The sequence below is a fragment of the Podarcis tiliguerta genome (genome assembly GCF_965153285.1).
Source record: "Podarcis tiliguerta genome assembly, chromosome: 9".
In the NCBI taxonomy this organism is placed as follows: domain Eukaryota; kingdom Metazoa; phylum Chordata; class Lepidosauria; order Squamata; family Lacertidae; genus Podarcis; species Podarcis tiliguerta.
The window spans coordinates 41,111,572-41,137,154 of NC_139542.1; the positions used below are offsets into that span (position 1 = coordinate 41,111,572).

At 41.8% G+C, this 25,583-nt stretch overlaps 1 long non-coding RNA gene across 3 annotated transcripts in view; it reads left to right on the forward strand.

Moving 5' to 3' along the window:
• LOC310685418 overlaps window positions 1–25,583 on the forward strand; it is a 205,200-nt gene that overhangs the window by 43,959 nt on the left and 135,658 nt on the right. The window contains exons 2-6 of one of the 3 annotated variants that reach the window (XR_014515223.1): window positions 5,544–5,654; window positions 15,106–15,228; window positions 23,480–23,640; window positions 24,230–24,278; window positions 24,392–25,335. This is a non-coding gene — a long non-coding RNA (uncharacterized lncRNA). Of the gene's footprint in view, window positions 1–5,202; window positions 5,396–5,543; window positions 5,655–15,105; window positions 15,229–23,479; window positions 23,641–24,229; window positions 24,279–24,391; window positions 25,336–25,583 lie in introns of all 3 variants that reach the window. The other 2 variants (XR_014515222.1, XR_014515224.1) reach the window with 2 other exon arrangements.

The window sequence follows — 25,583 nt, forward strand, 5'->3', positions numbered from 1 at the left end:
TGTTTGTAAACAGCAAAATCTACAGATTTAGAAATATGCTGAGCTTTGGAGACAATGGCTGTATACACACCTTGCATTAAAAGCACATGACTCCCTACAAAACCACCACCACCACCACCACCACCACCTCCTCCTCCTAGGAATTATACCTCTGTGAAGGGTAAACTAAAATTCTCGGGATTCTTTGGAAGGCAGGCAGGAGTCTTGTGCTTTAAATGTGCTTGCAGTGTGTGGTGTGTTAAGAGCCAACATTGTTGCAAACTGGTTCTGTCTGGCTTGAAATTTCCAACAGTTCACCCACCAATTGCATATGGAGCTGAGCTATGGGAGTCCTTGTCATTTCTGAAGTTAATACTCAGTGTCCTCCAGATATGCTTGCTGTGCTTTTAAGATCAGAAATGGGAGAACTCCCTGTGTCTATGACGTCTTCACTTACTGCTTGGGTTACAGTCTGTGGATGATGGGAGATTTTCCTGGGGGAGACAGCAACCAATCTAATGGAGTAAAGTGAGTTTTCTGAGGTTCATTTTACAGGGTTAATTTAACCACTGCCAAGTCTGAAATTGAGAACAAGCTTCACGATTTGGAAGCCCAAAACAATTTGGCAGCATTAGCTGACTCCAAGTTCTCTGTGGTTTCATACCGTAAAATCGCAGTACGCTTTCAGAGAGTACCTGTCAGATTTGAGTGCTCATTCTCAGAGAAGAGCTTTTTCTGCTTTATGATATCAGACAGTTCACACAGCCGTCTTGAAAGGGCAGAGTAAGGCAATACTGTATGAATCAAGACACTGCATTTGTGGAAATGGAGATGTACAAAATCTATTTTTCTATATTTCCAAATAAAACAAAATATCTTGCATCTGTTTGTTCATTTGAGCTCTATCTTGCCTTTCAATCCAGAATTGGCTCCAAGGTGGCTTACAAAAAATAATACAATACAAATGCATATATTGTTTTAAGGCACTCTTTTGTTGGTTAGAAATTATCATTATTCAATGCAAAGTAGTTTCTCTCTTAGCTCTTGGTGTTGCTTTTGGATGCTCAGGTGAAATCATTGACTAATAATGCTTCTTGCCAGTTTCGGGTTGTGGAAAAGCTACAATGATAAGGTTCTTAGCTTTATTCTGGTACATCTAGTTTTGAATGGGCAGTGTGTGTTTTTCTATGGGGGACCATTCATTCATACAATCCCCTCAGTGTTATGTTCCCATATTAGTTCTGCTATGTGATCTATCATTGGTGTAGCCTGGCTCTAGAATCATAGAACTGTAGTGCTGGAAGGAATGTAGGAATCTAAGGAGGAGTAAGGACCATGTGCGATATTATAGCGCAGTACAGTGTGAAATAGTACAGCACTCTGGTAGTTGAGCACACGGCAGGCTCTGTACTCACCTGGATGCAATCTTCACTCACTATAAGCAACCAGATGAGTAGCTAATGGCACGTCCACTCTGAAAAGTTGTGGAGAGTTGCTTCCGATGATCTTCACTCATGTTGCAGCAAGCCTAGCACTTACGATGCTTAACATTTTCAACAGTGAGAGTCAGTCATAACCAAGTGCAGGCTCTGAGTCATTAAAATAATTGTCATGTTTCAAAATGTAATTCTGCTTTGGGCTCTGGAATCAATCTTCCCTTTATGCAACGGGGAGTAGTGAGGTTGGAAATGTGCTTTTACAGAGCTGAGAATCTTTCTATGAGCCCATGTCTTGAGTGTCTTGTTTTAACGAGCAACACAATGAAAATTGGGAAGATGAAAAATGTACTTCAGTGGAGCAATTGCCCACTGTTGCATGTTCAACAAATAATTCTGCTATGATAGTACCTGTGAGGATTACATGGAACTATAAACATGTGGATTAGAAACTGATTAATAGCTGATTCAGTTCAAGTTTATGCTCTTGAAAGATATGTGCAAATATTTAACAAGAAAAGAGAATGAAAAGTTCCTTATCTGTATAACAATCAGCAGGAGAATAGCAGCACAACTTATCCTTCCGCAGCAGAAGGCTTTGAAAACAATGCGACCACTTGAATCGCTCTCTCCATCTATGTACTTTAGAGGTCACTGCTACACTTCAGGTGTTTCAAAGGTGTTGAATTTAAAATGAAAAATGAGGTCTGCTGATATTAAGTGCCGGAGCTAATGATGTGAGGCTAATGAATTGTGACCTGTGTTATTACAGTGAAATATTTACAACCATTGGAAATCTCAATTAGATTACTGGCTTTCTGCTTGATGGATTACAGGGGGGAAATGGTGCCTTGGGAGGACTATAAGAAATCTTAAAAACTTGTTGGAAAGCTGCCCAAGAGACTCTGAGAAGTAGTTGTAAGAAAAGTATGCAGTGCCTGCCCTTTGGGTATGGTTCTTCAGGGAGCCTAGATGGGCCTGCTGTTCTGCTCAGGTCAAGATTTCGGAGCAGCAGCAGATTTGCAAGGTACAATTTCCACCATTTAAATGGAAAAGCAGACAGAACTAAAGGCAGGAGTGTTGTGTGTGTTTAAGCATGCAGTAGCAGCTACCCCTGTGGTGAATGCAAACTTTTCTTGCTGTGCATCTTGACTGAGTAGATAGGGACCTGCAAAGGTTTTTTTCCCATTTGAATTTTCTGCAATTCAACTCCAAAAATGTTCTTTATGCCCTGATGCCACAAAAACCTATAGGGTGGAAAACACAAAATGCTTTGATACGCTTAGACACATCTTCTGCCAGGACTCAGTCCAACCCTGTGAGAGCCACAGGCAATAAATGAGCCTTCCATCCACTTCATACCTCTTTCTACTTGTGAGTTGTGGGTTGTTGTTGTGTATGCATGAAATGTGCATACAGCCCCTGCAGCCCAGGAGTTAAGCATTAGCTGTGGCTGACACCCACGAGGTCTCCCACTGCTGACCTCCAGAGCCCCCGGTTCCAGTCTTCATCCTTCTTTCAGTTTATCTGCTTCATTTATGAATCACCTCCCATGAAACATCCCAAAGCAAATTACAATAAAAAGTCAACAATGAAAATGCATGTAAAAACAATTTCAAATCCATTGCAGATATAGCCTGGGAGGAAAATGGCCACTTAGGCTCCATTGTGGTTGCCTGTTCACCTTTTCTAGTGGTCTAGCTGACCATTTAGAAATTTGATTGGAGGCTAATTCCACCTCCTTAATGACTTTGCAGTTGTGTATCAAATGAGCTTGGCAGTTCTTTACACTTAGGCTTCGTTTAAAAACGGTTAACTTGAGGATAGATGTTTAGAAACAAATCAACAGTAGCGGTCTCTTCAGGGTTCATTGCAGGGGGAGCAGAATCACAGACCCCTCTAGGTGGCACTGTTGAAATACATCAGAATATAAGGGGCTCATCTTAGTATTATGGGTAGGGAGCGAGAGGAGAAGCAGTCCTTGTCCAGAGAAAGTGGTCATTCAATTAATTCAGCTCCCCTCCGTGAAGCACAGAAGCGTTCAGCTACCACTCCTCTGCCAAATTGCTCCAACCTCTGTTACAATCCCCATCCCAAAGTTCTAAATTACTTGCGGTTCAATGATGCATCACACATTCCCAAACTATGTGCCTCTTCACCTAAGGAAATCCATTATACTCCATATACAGAAGAGTTGAGAGATATAATTGGTCTCTGGTGCTTCAGGAATACTTGAGTTGCGCTTTTAACCCCATATTTTCCTTCAGGACATATCCAAGCATTCTGGTACTACAAAAGAAGATAAGAGTTTGCCACACAACCCTCATTCTACACTTATCAGAAATTGATCTTTTAGTGTGGCACCTAAACTTTGGAATTCCTTGCCTGTTGACATCAGGCTGGTGGCTTCACTGTACTTTTTTTGGCACCTGCTTAAAACATTTTTATTTAGGCAAACCTATCCCGCTAGAGTGGTACCTCGGGTTAAGAACTTAATTCGTTATGGAGGTCCGCTCTTAACCTGTAACCGTTCTTAACCTGAGGTACCACTTTAATTAATGGGGCCTCCCGCTGCCACCGCACCATTTCTGTTCTCATCCTGAAGCAAAGTTCTTAACCCGAGGTACTATTTCTGGGTTAGCAGAGTCTGTAACCGGAAGCGTCTGTAACCTGAGGTACCACTGTACACAGATGTGGTGTTCCATTCCCCTTTAGTGTTAATGTTAATTATTTTTAAATGTTTTTAATTTTTCAAAACTGGTTAAAAAAAATAATTTCAATGTTTCCGCAAACTGCTTAGAGGTTTTCCTGCAATCAAATGATGCTTAAATTTTGTTAAATGAAAACTGGGCTTTGGGTGAAGAATGGATAGCAAAATTATTTTGAAGAATAAATAAGGATGGGTTTTGAATTTCAAAAATGGGGAAGAGGCTTTGTTTGACTTAGTGCAAGTATAGCAACCCAGAATTGGCTTCACAGCTTATTTTATTAGAAGAAGCTCTTCATTTGTGCCTGAGAAGATAGAATATTGATGTCAAGAGGCACTGGGCTGTTCAGCGGTGGGGAAACCAATTCCTTTATTTGGATGACCTTTGGCCACTTGCATTTGTAAAATATATTTTCATCATGCCAAAAGTGCATGACAGCAGAAAACTGCAGGTAGCTTGGATTTTCTCCTCCCCCTTTACTTGAGGTCTGTGTTTCTTTCATACTCTGACCTTGAGTGGAATGTATCGAGAATACTGCAGATTGCCCTTTTAAATTTGGGGTACACAACACGAGATGTTGCAAAGGTAAGACAGAGTAATCAACAGTCAAACAAGCCTTTTTGATGGTGTCTGTTTTTATGACCTTGTGACTGTAAAACAAGAAAGAAAGCTAGATGAATATATTGACTGCTAACAAGCTCCAGAGAGGAACCTGTGTGCTATATTTGCAGTTTAAGGGGGAGTGAAAGTATGCACACAGACAGTTCATTTTTCCAAGGGACCTGGGTAAAAGTTGAATATTGTAGAAGTCATCTGCACTTTGGGCAGTGCCATAGCTGGGGAGGGGGTGCTACTGGGTTTTTGTTTTTGTTGCCCTGGGGTGAAGCCTCCAGAGGCGCGCCATTGAGGCTCCAATCCTATATGTGTGTGTGTATGCAAATGCTCATGGTGTGTGTGTGCCAAAGTGGTTATTTGATCCAGGTGAAATAAAGACTAGTTTCACCCCTGCTTTGAGCACTGAGTTGAAACAGGAGTGTCACTTTTCCAACTTCCTCATTCAGTCTTATGTATTTTCCAAGGAAAAGAAAAGTACGGTAACCACTCTCACCACCTTCAAGAGGACAGTGAGTGGTGCGGGGTAGGGTGGCAACCGAAGATATTATGGGTGCCAGGAAAAGATATCAAGGCTGCCTTTGCAGTCACAGGCACCGTGGTGGCAACCCCCGTTTTGGAATATGTTCCCGCAGAACAGATTTAGGGTGAAAACTCTTGGTAACTTTGTTCATATGATTTTTAAAAATTGTAAGCGTCATTGTGCTTCCTTATAATTTTCCCCCTTTCCCTATTTAGAGCCGGATAATTATTTTATTATACATTGTTTTATAAAGATACCAGTAACTTAAAAGTCCCTTCTTTCCAGGATACAGAAATAACTGGTGCTGCAGCAATTAAGAGAGGCTGTTCAAGAGGCAATTAACAGTCTATATGTCACTAATCTCCCAGATTCTGTCAACAGGAAACAATATAATGGGTAAGACCTTCAAACAGGAAATGTTTAATTAAGATTAGAAAAGACCTATGCCCTCCCCCCTCAACTTCCACCACAAGAGCATCTGAAGGATCATCTTGTCCTAAGGAGAAGAAGCAGTAACAACTTCTTCTAAACAGATGTTGTTTTTTCCCATTCTATTGCAATTTTTTAAATTTTTTTAATGGATGCTTATTGTAATAATCCTATGTAAACTTATCTGTGAGGTCCTCCTGGAAAGCAGAATATGAACACTCTAGATAACAGCTAAATAGAATAGATAATATAATAGACAGATATGCTGAACAGAACTTACTTGTGAGTAAACATTCCAGAAGCATCTTGCTCTCAGGATGGTATTGTTGGATAATATAATGCTATTCCGAAGGGCCACGTGGAATCTCCTATTTGAATTCTGCTTTCAGCTCTGGAAAAGCCCTGGCTCAGCAGATGTAAAGACCTCTAGCAGTGAAGCAAGCTGGCTGAACAGTGTGTGGCAATCTGTGTGAGCGACTTCACTTCCACAAGCACAACTCAACATGGGTTGATCTGCAGTATCCAGTGCTGTTTTTCTAGAAAAAGAGGTGCCAGAACTCACCATGAACCTTGTTCTCTTGTAATGGCAATGGTGCCCACCTGAGGGGTGTTGGAACTGAGTTATGATGAGATCTGCTGAGAAAAAGGTCCGGCAGTATCCCACAAAACAAGGCTGACTCCCCTCTCTGAACCTCTAGCATGAAAGAAGAAAGCAGCTTTCTGAACAATAATTTCTCTTGTAGTTTGACCTCCTCTTCTGGAACTTTCAGAGGGTTGTAGCTCAGTGCCAGAGCACATGGCCAGCAGCATTTGCTGCTTTTTTAACCTGAGAGGGCCCTGCCCGGTACATGAACACTTTATTAGAAGAGGTAGGCTCAAGCAATAACTGGTCCAAGATTATCTAGGAAACTTAGTTGTGTGATAAGGGTTGTGCATGCTAAACCACAACACTACTCTGCCAGCTCACTATTTTATTACTTTACAGTTGACGCTAATAAATGCTAAACTGATGATAAATTTAATGAGGACTTTTCTTTCTTTTTAAAAAAGGGAACTGATGTGGAAATGTGAAGTTAAGATTAGAAAAAAGAGAAAGAAACTGAGAGAAACAAAACTGATAGATTTGCCCGTCTATATTTAAATGGAAAAGTATATTTAAATGGAAAATTCAGGTTACCAGTAGTGAGGTGGGGGCAATAGTGGTGGGCCAGCTGTTGGTACCAACCCCTGTTGTGAGCTTCTCAGAAGATTCTGGCTGGCAGCCCTTGATAGCCGCAGAGGTGCTTAGAAGTCCAACAAGAGCGGCAATATCAGCTCTTCTGATTACAGCCTTGTGAATCCCAGGACTTTTCAAATGACAAAGGCTCTCTGGGGTGTCCTTTTAAAGTAAGAGAGCATCTGTGTGTTGTATTTGAATGCAGTGTTTAAACAGAAGCAGCGTGTAGATTCCAGTTATGTTCACCATTTATAACATCAAGGTTTTAGAAGAGGCACCACAAAGCCGAGATGAATTGTTACTGAGGCTGCAACTAGATGTGGTGTGGGAGACTGGTAATTAGAATCTCCTGTGGATTTTCTTCTTGCCTGTTGTTGTTGTTTTAAAAGGATTAATAGTAGCCAAGAAGGACCAGTATCAGATTGGGAGTGTGGCACTTGGAAGCGTGTGAAGTTTCACCTTTGCTCGCTGTGTACGCTTTGCGCATCAAGGTCCCCAAGACACCCCCCCAAAGAAAAACACAATTGACACTTAATTTTTGTTTAAGGTTTTTGGCATAATTTTGGCCACAAGTTTATTCAAATTACAGCAATGTGAGTGGTTGCTTAGGCATTGGTAGCACTAACTGACCCCGCCCGGGGACAGCTCTGACATTCGCACCCCCGCGAAGTCAGCAAGGGTAAGTCACCTGGGGAGAGAGACGGGACTGGGAACCATGCCTCACCTCTCCCCAGAATGCTCCCAGGGGCTTGCGTGGCCCTAGCCCCTTGCCAGGGGGTTTCAGACAAAAGCATGGGGAGCCCCTGGGTTCCTTTAACAGAAAACCCTTGAAGCAGCAGCTGCAGCATTTTGGAGGGGCAGGCACAGCCGAATCCATACCCCACCAGCAACCAATTCCAGACCAATGCCTAACCGCAAACCTTACAAGTTGTGACGATTTGCTACGCGGTAGGCGAAAAACCAAGTGGCACACACTAATCAGCCAAATGGCAAAATTCCTACCGGGCCACTGCCCCAAAGCAGACAACCCCATGAAGGGCATAGCAAGGTCAAGCAAACAGCCTAACATTAGGGAAGGGAGGGTGGGTGATCCGAAGCACGCAGCGAAAGAGGACGTCCATTGCTGCTTGCCTTGTATTTAACAAATATGGCTGTCAATCACTAAATGGCAACATCTAAATTTCCCCAGTAACAGCCTGCCCCTGCTTACGAGTTGGCCAAACCATCTGCCCAGAAACAGCAAGGTGTCTTGTCATACCCAACCACAACACGTGCTCTCCGTGATGGAGAACATGTTTTCCCCATTTAAAATGGCTTCCCAAAGCTGCTGTTTCCCCCCTGCAGGAAGCAGAACCAATTTTAATCAGGAAAATAGGAAGACAAAAAGTTACCTCTGCGCCACTTCAGAAGCATGGTTCAATCGGATTCAGGGTCCACTGCAGTGGTGCCTATTAATCTTTCTTTTTAAAAAGCTGTGAGATAACTTAATCATGCATCTCCCATGTCATGACTATTTTGGCAGTGATAGGAGAAATATGGGAGAGCATCTTTATGTGCTTTGCATGAGATCTGATAGCTGAGAGTACTAGTGGAAATAGAGAGTTGAGATAACAGTTGCAGTGGGTCGTTGGGCGGAATGTCTCAGAAGGATACCATCAGTTAACAGAAGGTTCATTTATATAACAAAGGGAAGAAAAGTTGGAAAGAACAGCAAAGGTTGCAGGATTTTGATAATGATAAATCTAAATGTGTTTTCTGATCTTCTCCTGGCCACTGCACCTTTTGGTACTGACCTAGAAGGCAGCATTCTTTGTGTGGGTTAAAAGGTTATTTGTGTGAATAAGGAAGAAGGCTTTGTAGCTAAGAAGAGGAAATCCCAGCTGATAAGAGGATTCAAATTTTCAGGGGAGTATAACATGTTTTTCAGGTGAAAGTTCAACAGATAAATGAAACATGATAATTGAGTCTGACTCCGTTTGTGAGGATTGCTTAGAAAATAGGCTATTAGACACTGTGAAATGTTTTTAATGGCAGCTATTTTACAGAGCAGCCCCAAGTGCAGCAACCTGGCATAAATTACACCAGACCCAGAGTCTGTCCAGGAAGGCTTGGGATCGGGCAGCTGCCCAGTGGAATGGAAATGAGCCAATGAAAGCCAACTTAGCATCACCTGGAATTGTGCCCACCTGTGAACATGCAGGGGAGAGTCCCCCACTGCCCTTCTCAGGTGTGTGTGGACTGCAAGTGTACACAGAGACAGCACATGGGAAGTGGCTCAAAAATGCCAGCCCAGGAATGCAAGCAAACAGAATGGAGCACACACAGCATCCCTAGGAACTCTGAGTATATCAGCTGATACACACATGTACCTGAGTCTAAACACCCCAGAACAAGCCCTCAAGGGTGAGTTATCACCTGTGCTTTTCTGCATTTCCTTTCCTTTTGACCTCACTGTTACAATCCTACAGCATCATGTGTATATGTGTATGCAATTAGGGATGGGGAAGAAAAATTCATTTCACATTTAAAGGTGAACCTACCCAGTTCACACTTTCTGAATCAATATGTAAACTGAAACACAGCAATATTTTGAAAGTCACACTTACTTGAATTTTGCATTGCTGTTCTCCAGCCAAGTAATGTGTACAAAAAATGCATATGCAAGCATAAACTGTGCATAAAACTGTACATTATTTAAAAGAACATGCAAAAATGTATATTGGGATGAATTACATAAAAAATGTGTATATTATAAGAAATTCACACTCAAATGCTGATGAATTTTCATGAGGGCTTTAAAAAAAGAGCAAAGTAATGTGGAGAATGGAATTTAATATTGGAAAAATGAGAAACTGAGATTTGCTAATCCCTACCTGCAATTCAGGATAACACTCCATGCACCTGATGAAATGGATTGTAGTAAGTTTTAAAGTGTGAATGTATTCCCACAAAAAAGGAACAAAAGAAAGCCTGTATAATTTGGTGTTACATGATTTCACACTGTTTCAGAAATGGGCTCTTTCAGACCCTGCCTTCTAGGCATGGGGTCATTTTAGAATGTTAGAAATTAACAGAGAGAGAGAGAGAGAGAGAGAGAGAGAGAGAGAGAGAGAGATGCATGTTGCATTTCACTCACCCTGTACAATTCATTGCTAGTCTCGATCATAGTTACTTAGCAGAATTTTCATAGGTCCCTGGGGTGTGTTTTCAAAGATGATTGTTTCTGTCAAATTGTCTCTTACAAAACTTTTCTGCTCCTTACTCTCTTGTCATGTCTCATATGTCATCTGTATTTCTGCCATGACTGGCCTGGATGCCTGGAATACAGCCTTTAACAGATATCTCTCCTGGATATTGTGACTGGATGCTTCAACCTCTGGCTTTCCTCTGTTCCTGTCCCAGTCCTATGACTTCCTCAGCTGTTTCTGGTCCCAGTCTGTCCTGACCTTATCTGTCTTTTTGCCCTGAAATTATAGGGTGCTGCCTTGGATACCGATCTTTGGCTTGGTTATCTGAATTCTGCAATTGTTTAGGTCCATAGTACCTGGCTACCCTGTTTAAGCTGATCTAGATAATTTAGGGCACCTCCGGACTGTCAGTAGTATCTGGGCATGATCCAAGAACACACTTGGACATTTCACTTTGAGCAATTAAAAGAGCTCTGTCAGCAAAGCACAACGATCCCCATTATAAAAATGAACTGTTTGCAATTAGGACAATGACAGGGACATGAATTCAGAAGTTGGAACCAGCGAATGATTAAAGGGAAGACGTATAAACACTCTGCTAGCAAATGGGGATGGATGCTTATTGTTGTATAACTGTCCTGCAAACAAATCAGAAAAAATGTCCAACAGAGGGTAGATATAATCTAACCTCCATAGCCTCCGATTCTTCGCAGATGAAATTAGGGGCACCCATTGCAGCAGCTGCTGGGGAGCAGGAGTCAGCTTTCTCCCACAAGCCCTGCTTGTGGGGTTTCTGCAGGTGTGCTTTCTGGTCAGATCTAACAGGGTTGTTATGGTCTTCCCACTCTAAAGGTTGTTCTCTCCCTGCTAAGTTACAGTGTAATCCTAACCATATCAACTCAGAAGTAAGTACCTGTGAATTCAATAGGGCGTATTCCCAGGTTAAGTGGGGCTACGACTGGAGCCTTAGTTTTTCCGAGATCCTTGTCTTGCTCTGGCCATTCATAGATGTTACCCTGCCCATCCCCCCCAATATTCTTACCACTTCATGGGGAGTTTTTTAAAGTTTCCATAGGAAGGTGCCTTAGTCAAACCCTTAGTTCAGCTAGCCCAATATTGTCTCTAGTCTGGCATTTTGTTATTCTTTAAGTTGTGACATGCTCCTCTCAGTTGTTCTGACTGGCAGTACAGCTCTCCAGGAATTCAGGTGGGGTGTCTTTTCCCAGTCCTACCTGCATATGTTGTCAGGGAATCAAACCTGACACAGGTGCTCTGCTACTGAGCAGCTACAACTGTGGCCATTCCCCTATAAAATGAAGCAAGCTTCTGGTCCTCATAGTTTCGGTTGAATGTAAACAGGACCGTAGAAAGCTGCCTTAAACTCAACCTGACTTGTAACTAGTACCATTTGCAGTACTGTCAGTGGGTTACCAGCAGGGGAGCCCGAGAACTTTGTACACCCCTGAGCTTCTTAGAGGATGAGTGGGATACAAAGGTATAAAATATGGGTGGCTAATAAAAAGCAATGCCACTCCCACATCACCCTGTACAACTGGCCAAAGAGGATACCCTGGAGGGATGGGCTTTCTCAGATGGGCTTTCTGGGTGAGTGCTGCTGTGCCACACCTGCCCCAGCACAGCTTTTCCAAGGAGGCCAGTCAGCTGAAGGAGAGACCAGGGTGCCTGCAGCCTTCATTGCACCGCAAAGGTGTAGAACCCCTTGCCTCAAAGGCCCCCATTTCCCCTTCTCCTCACTGGCAGCCACAGCTGTTCCCAGCAGCAGCTTCAGCACCTCAAACACCTGCCTCAGTACTGTCTCACTCCCGGCCATGGCAGCAGCTTTGCGCTATGCTTCAGGCCCTCATCTTAGTAAGGCCAGGTAACGTTGCCTGTTGTTTTAGCTCCTAACAAATATCATGACAAGGGTATGGAATGTCATCAACATCTGCAATGTGGAACCTGGGAAGAGAGTACTGTGTGACCATGGTAGCCATTTCTAGCCTAGCATGATTGCCTAGGGTTCTATCCTTTGTCATGGTGACTGCTTATTCTACCGTATCCCACAACCCCCCCAAAAAACAGTATCAATGTACCACTAAGAAGGCAGGAAGACTTTTAGTATTACTGGCCAGTGAAACAGTAGTTTCAGCAGTGGCATAGTTGAAGACCTAACTCCTGACCACTAAAACTAATCTTCTCAATAGAAAAGGGGGAAATAGGCAAGCTTACCAATCTGTCTCTGCTTACACATGACAAATGGTCGTGTATGTTCACGTATTTCCCATCTCTCAGACGAGGGAGAACACCAGCATGTCTTGATTTATTTCACTAAGCAAGGGAACATAGGAATTGTCATCTCAGGTAATAAATGGTGTTGATATTCTGTTCTTGGCTTTTTTGTTTTGATGTTCCAGGGAGATATATATAATGCTAGGTGGTACAATTATGAAGTAACCTTTACATAACTGCATTGCTTTCCTCTCTCCTGTCTGCCGTCTATTCTTTTACTATGCTTTTTGCTTTTGGATAGGATAACTAAAAGTGAACGAAAAGAAAGATGATATAGGCATTCTTTTACATTGTTTCCCAAGAAAAGCATCCATAAGTGCCTCCAAACTGTCAGTATTTTGCGGGAGGGATTCACACCAGAACTTCAGCTTTGTGCAGCTAAGGTGCATTAAAGGGCTCTGCCACCCTTGCAAATCAAATCCACTTAAAAACTTGGACTTTTGCGGTTTGGAAAGTGATGGGGAAATGTATTGAACAATGTGGGCTGAAAGAATGACACACAGGAAGATGTGGGCTGTGTACACGCAATACAGCACATTTCCCCCCAAAAGAACTGTTCTGGAAATTGCAGCTTTGTGAAGTGTAAACTACAATCTCAGGATTCTTTTCAAAGATGTATGTGTGCACGCGCTTGCTTTAAATGCATGGTTTGTATGCAACCATGGTAAACACCTTGCAAGCAAATCAGAACGAATGTTCAATAAAGACCAAACTCTGGGAATGTTGTTGGTAACAGGAGAGGATATATTGATTAATATTATCCTTCCTAACTCATGTAGGCAAGTTTCTTCATACAGCAGAGTGCATTCCTCCATTACACAGCAGGAAGCTGGTTGCAGACTCGTTAGAATCTCTTAAGATAATAAGCAATTCAATCTGGCTTGCCCAGATTGGGATATGTTCCTGGTAATATCCCTTGAATCCCTCCTAAAAGAATAAAGACACAACAGTCTTATTCATAAGTAACAAAAAGAAGTTTACAGTGGTACCTTGGGTTATAGACGCTTCAGGTTACAGACTCCGCTAACTCAGAAATAGTACCTTGGGTTAAGAACTTTGCTTCAGGATGAGAACAGGCGGAGGAGGCGCAGCGGCAGCGGGGAGGCCCCATTAGCTAAAGTGGTACCTCAGGTTAAGAACAGTCCTCCAGAACAAATTAAGTTCTTAACCCGAGGTACCACTATACTCATGATCAGGCAGAGCACAGTGTGATCCCTGAAGACAGGCTTTAGGATTAAAGTTACAAATGAGTACAAATAGTTTTACCCCATATGGGAGGTAACCCAGTCTAAGTATAGCAGGAAGCAGGCAGGATGAAAAAGAAGGGAGGTGGCTATGTGACTTGGCCTTTACCGGGTCTGGAATGGTCATGCCCATCTACTGGTCACATGGAAAGAAAGTATGCTCTAGCCAGGTGTAACAGGAAGTTTGACTGGCTGGACCAACACTCCTTGCATGTCCACTCTAGGAAAACAGGTAATGTTGTACTTGACTGCTCCAGTGGATTACATGCCACACAAACACAGTCTAACCACCATGTACACTTTCGTGCAAGCAAATTAAAATGACCCCCAGGTGGCGCAATGGGTCAGTGTTAGCCAAAAGGTTCAAGCCCACCCAAGGATAGCTGTGGGCATTGCAGGGAGTTGGACTAGATGACCCTTTGGGTCCCTTCTAAATTTCAACTCTGTTTTTCTGAGAGTCTGAATGCTGTATAAGCAGGTTGTATTGAGGAGCCCTGTGTGTGAGTGTCAGAGAAGGAGGCCTTCTGCAAGTTTAATATAATTTCGGCTGGAGCCTCTTGCCTTACAGAAAGCCTGCATCTGCTGAAATTTCTTCTTCCACCCATCTATTAAACATGCCGGAACCCTGATCTCCTTTGCAAGTTTAAGGCCCACTTTTAGTCTGCCACACTCACCACTCTTTTGATAAGTACTGGGAGGGTGCGGGCTGAACAGGCCATCAGTGAGAGTGGAATACAAGCTTGTTGTGTTTATACAGCCAACATGTGCACCTTTATTCTGAGTGCTGATTCATGCAAGATAGCCATCTGCTGTTTTTACACAGGAAATAAAAGATGGTGCAGTTAGCATTTAGGCTAGTACAAGGCACCTGGCACAGAACTGGGGAGGCATTTCTTCAGTCCAGAAATGTAGTAAGCACCTTTGTTCCTCCTCAGCTGCCTGCAGAGATAGATACAGCTAAGGAGGTATAAAACAACCATACCACTCTGGTGAGGTATGCATGAATTAGGCCTTAGTTAAATCAATCGCTGATCAGCTGCATAATGGCTTTTTCTGTGCTCTTATCTCTTTGCCACTTTTTTTCTGATAAAATGTCAAGGGGTTTAGCAGAAGCTAATGTGCAAAGACCTAGATCTGCTTGTGAGATCTGCCGTGTGTGTGTGTGTGTGTGTGTGTGGAATCCTTCCCAAAATACAAGCAATACTTGGTATTAGGAATTTCAGCTCATGGTCTCTGTTTCTGGCTAGAGTATAATCAGCTCAAGAGCAGAATTATCTTCAGTACATTTTTATCTACAACCCTCAATTCTGAGGGGATGGAAAGAGAATCTTCTGGTGAATTCTGACTCAGATACACATGGGTGCCAAAGACTGTCCTGTGCTTGAATTTCTCAGAAGCCATTTTGGTCTTGGAACAGTTTGTTAGAACAGCGCACATGTCAGTATATTCTGTCTCTGAATTATCACATGCTTGGTTTTCAGGTTCATTCCATGTCCTTACAGAACTTTGGAGTGGCACAGAGGAAGGATTTGCAAAATCTCTGAAGCAGCATTCCCTTAAATCACTGTGGGAGCCAGCTGAGGCTCTTGACAGGCTCAAAATAAGTAAGTTGACTTGTAAGTTGCTTTTAAAAAATCTCCCAGGGATTCTTTTTCCTTTTTTTCTTCTTGATTCAGCTGGATTTCCTCCAGTATGTCTGCTCTGACTATGGCAATCGAGAGCCGCAGTTGGAAAGCATTCCTCAAACTGCTGCAAGCTGCAGACTGCCATTTGGTGGCTTTTTCTTCCTGCCAAAAAGAGTCAAGTTCTACTGAAGCTTTGACAGCTGTGCCTTGTCATGAAGAAAATCCTCCTAAGAACAGAACAAATGATTTATCTTGATAGTCCTGTGTAATGACCAGTTTTATTTGCGGAATGCTTTCAGTGAGTTGTGTATCACCCCCCCCCCCATATTTCCCCTAGCAACAGACTGAGAAAGAGGGAAATAACTTATATCTTTTTAAAAAAATAAACAAGCAAAAAAACAACAACCCAAAAGCAAACCACCCACAGTTCATCAGGGTTTGGTTTTTCATATCTTGTGAAGCCAAAACGTCTGGCTAAAGATGATTGGCATGGAGGAGGAAATTGGGATTTGTATTGAGTGAACACAGAACTAAGGCAATTAAATCACATAAAAGTGCCAAATTATATTAGCAAGGAAGTGTGCCACTGAAGTTCCTCAGAACCAGACTGCCTAATACCGAGCCAGACGATTGGTCCATCTAGCTTAGTATTGCCTCAACTGATTGGCCATGGCTCTCTAGGGTTTCAGGGCATTTTCACCCTACCTGAAGTTGCCAGAGATTGAATGTGGGGCCTTTTGTAAGCAAAGCAGATGCTCTGCCACCGAGCTTCGTCCCTTTCTCCTATTAAGGGAAAGAGGAATTTATTGTTTCTTAATCTTTGAATCTTCTGAATAACTAAGTTGTTTAAACTTTACAACATTACAATATTTAAAAGAAAAATGTTACAAAAATAGTACTGGGTTTCCTTTTTTTATGGTGGCATTAATAGTTGTGGCCCTGTTCTGTTTAGCTCTCCACTCCTCCCCCTGGCAATGCACTAATGATAGATCTGGGCGTCACTGACACAGATAATGAAGAGATTGTTCTGGGTTTATCCCTTTTGACTTGATAGCTTCACACGCATATGGGAAAAATTCATTTGCTGTTTCAATTACTTCTGTAATTAAGTTGATCAAACACAATCTATATAAATTACCCAAACTGAATTTGATTGACTTCTCAGTCCCATGAAGTGAATAGGGTCATGTAAACCATACTGAATAGCTACACTAAACATACTTCATTTTCAAAATTTTGAATTTGTTAGAAAAACAGAAATGCATTTAATACACTTTCTAGAGGAGTACTCTCTATACTTCTTAAGTCTCAGAAGATTTATTTTTATTTATGTTTAGAAACCTTTCTGTTTATAGAAACCACAACTTTTACGTATTCCGTTTCTCTTTTAAGGGAAAAAACAAGAAAGAGCCTAGTAGTATCTTGAAGACTAACCTATTTACTATGGAATAAGATTTCATGGACTGGAGTCCACAAAAGCTTATGCCATAATCAATGGGCTAGTCTTTAAGGTGCTGCAAGTCTCCCCATGTTTTTTTGCAGCAACTAACCTAATGCAGGAATGCAATCAAAATGGGCACGCAAATACATATATTATAAAGATACAGGGCTTGCTTACATGTTACAATGAACATATTGTGCACAAGTAGATTTATACATCTCAAGTATTGCAGGTGCACAAACTATATAGTCATTAAATGTTACATGTGAATTTGTCCACACAGATTGTACACGTTGTAGCATGTAAATATCTTTGTCATTAGGGATGCAGACCTCACTGCAGCTCTTTGACTATCTTCGCACCATAGTTTATTTCCTTTCCTTCACATTTCCCTAACTATTAATTTCCGCATTATATCTGAGCTTTCACACAATGTAAAAGCCACTTTTAGAAATCCAGTGGAATATAGTAGAAGTTTACCACTCGCTTCTGTATTCATTTGTTCCAGAAAAAAATCAATTTACAACCCTATTAACCCAGAAAATTGTGGGGGTGAAGTGATGAAATTTGGGAACAGTATACCAGCATAAATTTGCTTCCTGCAATTGTTGCGGCTGAATTATGGCTGAACAGAAGCATGCATGTGCAGAAAGGGTCAGGGAAAGCAATATTGTCCAATGGCGTTCGTTGTTGTGTCACATCACATCCACTGGTGTGAATGAAATTTAGTAGGACATGCCGGTATAGTGATTCAAAAGCCACAGTTCCATAATGCAACAGGTACTGCAATGTGAAAGGAACATTAGAAAACAGGGCAGAAGCACTAACGTTATAACCAGGGATATTGAATGCAATCTTCCCCATATATATTGTCAAACATTTGACGGTGTTTGCCACCATGGAATGCGTGAAACAACATTTAACTCAAGGTTAGGGAAACTGCAGGCTTCTAGATAGTATGACCAATCGCCAGAAAACATTGGAGTTGTGGTCTGTAGGGCCACAGGTACCCCATCATCACTTAAGTATTTTTTTAGATGTATTTCCGTTCAATATGGCCTGGATCATCAGTAGTCTTGGGATATAATTGGATTTCAATGATATATCTGAAAGTTAGGAGCATCTACAGAGCTGAGCCACATAAGGGTTGACAGGTGTCTGCTTAAGGACACAGCATGGTTCATGACCACAGCCAGGTCCGGGCTGCAGCGTCAAATCTTTATTGAAGGGCAGTGCATCACAATAATAGACTTTGCAGGCCCATTATATCCTTGCTCTCCTTTAAATTCTCGACAGCTTGGCTCTTTTCAGATTTGAAAAGAGGTACTTTGAAGTGAACCAGCTTTCAGATTCTGAATGTTCAGAATCATTGTATGTCTAACTCCAATGTAAAAGGTTTGGGGAAGTTCTTAGCAAGCACAGTTTCAGTAACCGTAATTAGAACTAAAAGGCGTGCATAGCACTAAATCATCAGATAATGCTTAAGCTGTGGTGTCACATCACTGTATAATTGACAACTTGCTGTGCAGGAAAAAAAATGTAATAATAGCGCTTAGCTGTTATGCAGTTTTCCTGGAAATAGCAGAAGTCATGATTCATGCGGAGAATAGAGGCAACTTCATGGAGTTTACTAAACGTTTACCTCAACAACCCAGTTCCATTACTTTGAAAGCAAAAGGCAACTGGCAATGAGTGTTGCTTCTGTAGGGAACAGATTTTGCAGTTTTACATTTGTGTATCTTTCTAGGGTTGTTTTTGTGACTGGGATCTGTTGGCATTTTGTGCCATTTGGCAAACAGGAGGAACAAGTCCCAAGAGGAATGATGGTTAAACAGCTACAAGTGAGGCCTGCAACAAAATGTTACAGTATATCCACGCCACCTCCTGATAAGAGAGCTCCTTTCAGAGTTCCAGCCAAGCAGCAGTGCTTTTCTCTAGGATATGTAAGCTGATAGAAGCACAAGCTGGGCATTTACAGCTTTTCTTAAACACCCTTGCACTTACGCAGACCATTTTGCATCCTGATACCATGTTCTTGTTTCTTAGAGACTTGTTTTGGTTTCATTTCTGTCAGCATTTGCCATCTTAAGTTCTCTGTTAAAGAGATTGATGTATCAGGTTGAGTATGTGCTGAACACTTCACAATGTTTTTGCCAGACAGTGCCCAAAAAAGAATGTAATAAAAGTGGTTGTTCCCGTTTTACAGAGAAGTTACTAAAATGGATTAAGACATCCATTATCCTCTCGTAGACAATATATGGATACTTGGCTGATATGGATGTTGGCCAATATTGTGAAAACGCTTGTTGCCGATGCCATGACTTTGAGCATCTTCAGTAAGGAATAAATTGCATTAGTAACACATTGATTTACTTCAATCAGACCATATTCAGTAAAGTTTATTTTTAAATAGAATTGGTTACTGGTGGCCTTGCAGATGCTAGACTCCTACTTCCACGATCCCTGAGTCGTACAGCATCTGGAGCGCCACAGGTTTTATATATATACATGTTTTATATATCTAATAAATGTCTGATAATAATATTTCTCATACAAGAGACATTATTGTCTGGAAGACTATGAAACAGGAGGAAAAAATGCTTATCTTTACAGCTAAACCACTAGGTGGCAGATAAACCATTGTATAGCGTTTGCATCTTAAAGCAGAGTTTAATCTTGCCTTTATAAATGACACTAGGGAGAAACATGAGTTTAATTTTTGTTCAATTTTCAAAACATCTCTGTGGCTGCTCTTTGAAACTGTGCTTGGGAACTTTTTGAGAGACACTCAAACTGTGAAGGAGAGTATCTTGGCAAATAAGCCTGGAGACCTGCCAGTGGCGGAACTTCATGCTCTGGCACCAGGGGGCGCAGAGCAGGTGGGGGCGGGGCTGACGCACGTCCCGGGGGCTTGGTCACCACCCGTAGGGGCGTGGTGTGCATCCCGGGGGCGTGGCATGCTCCCCGTAGGGGTGTGGCACCCAGCAAGGGGGGGCAGCCGCGATAGCACCCGCCAGGATCGCGCTGGCGAGGGTGGTGCGCTCCCCCCGCATGCCTTTTCCTCTGCCAGTGGGACCTGCATGGCCCACTGTATCCCCCAGTAAGAAGTGCCAACTTTCCAGTATACCACTGTACCAACAACTTCAGGACTTACTAGGCTATAATGTTTACCCCCCACCCCCAGGGTGTGAAAAAGCTTCTGGATGCTTTCCAGACAGCAAACTTCAGGTTTAGGTGAATCAGTTTCCCATAAGTTGGCAACCCATCATAGATGTCCATGCTTATTGATTGTTTCCACATCTTCCTTAATTACTTGGAGCCACACGTTGATCAAATATAGAGTCCTCTGAATTTTAAGGCATAATTTTGGCTTGAGCATATTTTCATGACTTTGAATATTTTCTTGACTTAAACAAGATTACATGTGGGAGAATTTCCTAACTTGAATTGTTGGTATTCCTTTCAAGTTTCTCCAAATAATGCAAAATCAAGTAAATGAATATGTTACAAAAGCATAGTTATTTTGAGAAACATTTATTTTCTTTGCTATTTTCTATAATGCATCCCCCCCTAGCAATACCAGAATTGCCTTTATGTATCAAATGAGTGGCTCTTAAATACCAGAAGTTTCTCTTGGATGGTATCAGAAAAACCAATCTCTAAAATTCCATAAAGCATAATTCAGGCATAAAAAGGAAATAGAAGTGTTGCCTAAAAGGTGAATTTTAGAGAAAGCTTCAGATAGGTTAACTTGCTGCTCTCATATGTGGTGGGGTATGTTGTTTGGCTGCCAGTGTTTAAGATTTAACTGTCACTTCATTTGGCTTCCATGCATGGAATTGGGAGGGTCTCTTAATGTTGGTATTTTAAATAAATAAAAAATAAATTTGTACATTGAAATCAATAGCCTTAGAACAGAAGCTCTCCTAATTTATCTGTCCCATATCAATGAGGCTACGACGTTTCTCTCTGTGATGACAAATTCACCTAAGCCAGGACCACTTTCTCTGCTTCATGTTCCATGATGAGTAACAGCAGGAGAAAAGAAACAGTGTTTATCCTAATAGCAAGCTAGGAGACAAGGATCTGGTTTATAATGACATGTGCATAGCAATTTCTGGACACATCAGTTATGCCTCCATTACTTCCTATCACCCCATCATCATCATTTGCTTCTTTGTACAGTGGTACCTCTGGATACGAGCGGGATCCATTCCGGGGGCCCTGTTCACATCCAGAAGCAAACGTAACTAGTGACGGCACGTCTGCGCATGTGCGCGTTGCTTTTCGCCGCTTCTGCGCATGCTTGTGATGTCATTTTGAACATTTGCGAGCGGTGAAACCCGGAAGTAACACGTTCCATTACTTCTGGGTTGCCACAGAGTGCAACTTGAATGTGCTCAACATGAAGCATATTCAACCCAATGTATGATTGTATGCCACTTTTCTGAAACATTGCACTCAAAGTATGTGTGTATGTCTCTGTGTTGGAGAACTGGACCCGGCCAGTGGGCAGCTGATAGCAAGGAATAGCAGTGCACAGAAGCTTCAGTGATCACCAGCTGATCATTGTGGCTTGTGAGGCTCTGTGCACTGAAGACCCACAAGCTGATCATTGTGGTTTCCATGCTGTGCAAAAAGGGCCAAGTGATCAGTTCCCTGCCACTGATAATAGGAAATAACTGAATCCATGTCAGTTTTCACACCAGCATACTTCTGAGACAATTACCTTACATGACAATGTCAAAAGCAAGTGCAAGAATCCTCCTTCAGGAAGATCCATGGCAGCACTGAAAGCCTACTCTCAAAGTGGGCCCGTTGGGTCTCTGTTACCTTCTTCAGATCACTAGCCTCTTTTCTAGGGATGATATTTTCTTGTAGCACTAATGTCAGCCACAGGAGGTAAGTGGCAAACAGCTCAAGTATCACTTTGAAACTTTATGCATATTGATATTCCCATAGGCAAGATGATATGCGCATTAATAAGAGTGCCATTATTTCTCTGTCTCTCTCCTGCTCTCTCTCTCTGAGCTGAGACATGAACAACAGCTGTCAGGGATTGATCAGATGAATTTCTCAGTTGAAAGTGAATTGAACTGAGAGTGCTTGGCAGTCTGGTGCTTATGAGGATAATATATATATTTATGCTAATCTCACCCCCTTTCTCTAATGTGGCAGGAATGTATTCCTATGGAATACATTATATAGAACAAGGGTCACCAATGTGGTGCCTTCCAGATGTTCTTTGACTCCAACTTCCATCATTCCTGACTATTGGCCATGCTGGTTGGGGCTGATGGAAGCTGGAATCTGATAACATGTGGATGGCACTATGCTGGCTACCATTGGTGTGGATACATACATTGTGGTGGTGGTGGTGATGATGATAATTTATGCTATGTTGATTCTAAGTGCATTAATTGAGAGTCAGTAGATCTCCTTTTTTCTTCTGCCCAACTGTATGCAACGTTGGTGGGAATCTGGGAGAAGCCTAATAAAACCGACCCATTTCCCCCGATGATGAAAAGGTTTTGCAGAACAAATTGCCTTGCCAGATTCCTCATCCTGGGATTTCGTTGCAGTTTAAATTAAGTTTAATATGTCATCCTGAAATCTTACTTTCTTCAATACAAATTCCATTTGAAACCAAGCTCTTTCTCTTCTGTTCTCTGCTGACATCATTAACACTCTTCCTTTTGTTGCCAGATAAGGCAATCAATATATTCGGCTAAACAAATATTGCTATTGTTTATCCGTGCAAGTCTGTGATGCCTGAGCTAATTGGCAGACAAACATTTTCAAACCCATCACAATTAATTGTCACCCATCAGAAGCAAATTTCACTATCCTGTATTTATTAGGCCAAGAGATACAAATGGTCTCATTTATACCTATCTAAGGCTATAAATGATTATGGCTATGCTCTGCCTCCATGGTCAGAGGCAGTAATGCTTCTGAATACTAGTTGCTGGAAATCACGGTTGCAGCATGGCAGGGAAGTGCTCTTGTGCTTTGATCTTCCTTGCCATAGGTATCTGATTGGCCACTCTGAGAACAGGATATTGGACTAGATGGGCCATTGGCCTGATCCAACAGGTTCATCTTATGTTCAGATTATTGATTTTATAGGGTTGGATGCAAACTTAAGTATGCTCAACTAGAGGGAGTAACTTAACGCTCTGCTCTAACCATGTCTTCCATCTGGATCCAACCTATGAGATTATTCACTCAGTCAGTAGTTCTTATCCTTTTATTGCTGCTTTGTACACATGGCTTTATTGTGGTCCATAAACCCAGAATGCAGCGAGATATAGCAAAGCATTACTATAGAAGAGTAATGGGAAAGGAAGTATGAGAAGCATCCTTTCCCTGCACCTTCAAGTCCTATCCAAGAAGATGTGTCTATATCTGTGTTCAGTGAATACATCTTCCTCTTTAGATAAGACCTGAAAGTGTGGTGAGAAAAAACTCAGGTTGCTTATGCTTCCACTCTCCCTACTTCTTTAGATTATCTAACCTGCTCTAACATCCAGATGCTCAGTTCCTTGGAAAGAAAAGAATAAGTAGCACTTTGATTCCCTAGGCCAGTTTTTCTCAAGCTCTCTGATGAGGTGGACTTGCACCTTCCCCCCCCCCAGTGTTCCAGGAACCAGTACCATATTTGGTCCCAAAAGTCAAATGTAGTGGAGTCACTGGGGACTGGAAGTGGAGTCACTGGGGACTGGAAGCCAGTGGCTTGTGGACAGGTACTGACTGGTCTGTGGACCACCACTTTGACTACCTCTCTAGGCTAACTCTGGTTTGGGGATCAGGAGGTACCAGAGTCTGAATCCTGAATCCAGAGGAGCTGTATGCATCATCCTAATGCTGAATGACCTTCAATGTGAAAGAAAACAGCAATAATCAGAGTTTAGTGTCAGATGTAGACTGGCTCCAAAGAACACCATCAGGTGAGAGTTAAAAGCCCTTGAGAGTTTAAATATAGAAGCAAACAAGAAATGCATCACAAAACAAGCAGTTGTTTTTCTCAGTAATGCAGAATATTCAAAATGGATCATTACTGAATAATCTTTTTCTGCTGGGTGAAGATAAGATTGATTAGTACAGCCAGTGAATTCATTCACAGGAGCGATGGGGTGCAGGGTTCGATAGAGCTGATGAGCTTCCTAGGAAGGACATAACAGGTTTAGGTAAATTTCAGCCAGCTTTTCCAGTTTATTGCTGTTAAGTTGATGTTACAGCACAATTGCCTTTATAGCTGTTTTTCATCTGTTTTATTAGATGAGTGCAATTGTTATTGTGCAGTTGTATTTTGTGTTGTTTCTTTTATATGTTTATATACTTATTCAAAACCTTCAAATATTGTCCACAAAAAATGGATTCTAGGGCAGTTCACAATTAAAGTTAATGTACACCATCTTGAATATTCTGTAGAAAGGTGGGATATGCAGTGAAAAGTCAGGTGGTTTTTTTTACCAAATGTAATCCTCATGATGAATTAAAAATTAAGTCTGTTTTCCTTCATTTATGTGACTGTAGCTGGAGCTGACCATGGTACTAGAAACTGAAGCTACTACTGTTCAAGCAGGTATTTCAGTCTTTTTCACAGCAAGGATCACAAGAAGTTATAAATTGTGGACAGTTGAAGTAACCCATTAAACAATTCATCTCCATTCATTTCTCCCTCTTTTTTTATCTCAGAAACTTCAGTGGGTGCGGTGACATTTATAAAATGAATATGCAGCAGAAAAGAGTGTGGAATCCACTTAACCATTCAGTGCTAAGAAACTGGTGTGCTGGGATTTTTCAACTGAATGATGATAAGGAATGTTAAGGAGACAGGGCTGACAATGTCCTGGTAAACAGACATGTATCATATTGTGATTCATTATCTCAAGAACGCCTAATAGCTGTTTGCTACAAGCTATACAGAGTACAAAATTAAATTGTTTTGAGAGAGTGAATGTGTTAATTTTTTTCTTTCCCAAATCATATTAAGGAAACAAGAAGTTATGTTTCAGGAGCCCCATGCTGACAGTTAATGGAAATGAACATGAAGATGGATGTTGTTTAATCAATAATTTCATTTTAAAAGTTGCCTGCGATATTTATGGTTGGACATCTCCTGCTCATTATTTGTGAGTGTCTTTTAAAAATGGAAAGATCATATAGCAGTGCCAGCTTTATCTGATGGTATATCAGCATGCAGAGTACTGACATTTCTGAAGACTGACAGGTCAGTAAGTGGATTCTGCTTCTGCATCTATGGAAGTAGAATTTCACTTTGCCTCCTTGGCCCGGAGTCCCACAAACCAATTACCCGGAATCATCTCATTAAAATCAGTCTGTGATCCAGAGAACTGTGTGTACGGCTGGGTCACATTGTTGACTATGGAAAGCAAAGATTCGTGAGGACAAGCCACTTTCTTTCTGACAGATGGAAAGCCTTCTTGCACTTGCCGGATCATCCCACCTTCCAAAAATGCAATTACACAACTTTGAACTTGGGTGAAGGCCACAGCAAACAGGACAACCACTGCTCTTCATTCCATAAAATCTCTTCATGTGTAAGATTCCAACTCTCTTTCTGCAGAACATTTTCATGGAAACTTTTGGGCAAGTAGACTCTCTTCTCCTCTGCCCAGGTACACAGCAACTGTAATTTTTGCTGATAGTTCAGCAATTCGAAGGTGCTAGGGCAAGGAACTGTCTGAAACCCTGGAAAGCCACTGTATTAAAAATACTGGGATAAATGGTCCAATGGCCTGGTTTAGAGTAAGGCAGCTTACTTACATTCCTAATGAAAAGGCTGCCCAACTTTACAGTAATTGCAAAATCTTACATTACATGGATCATAATCTGATCTGTCATGCCTATAGTTTCTTTACAGCCC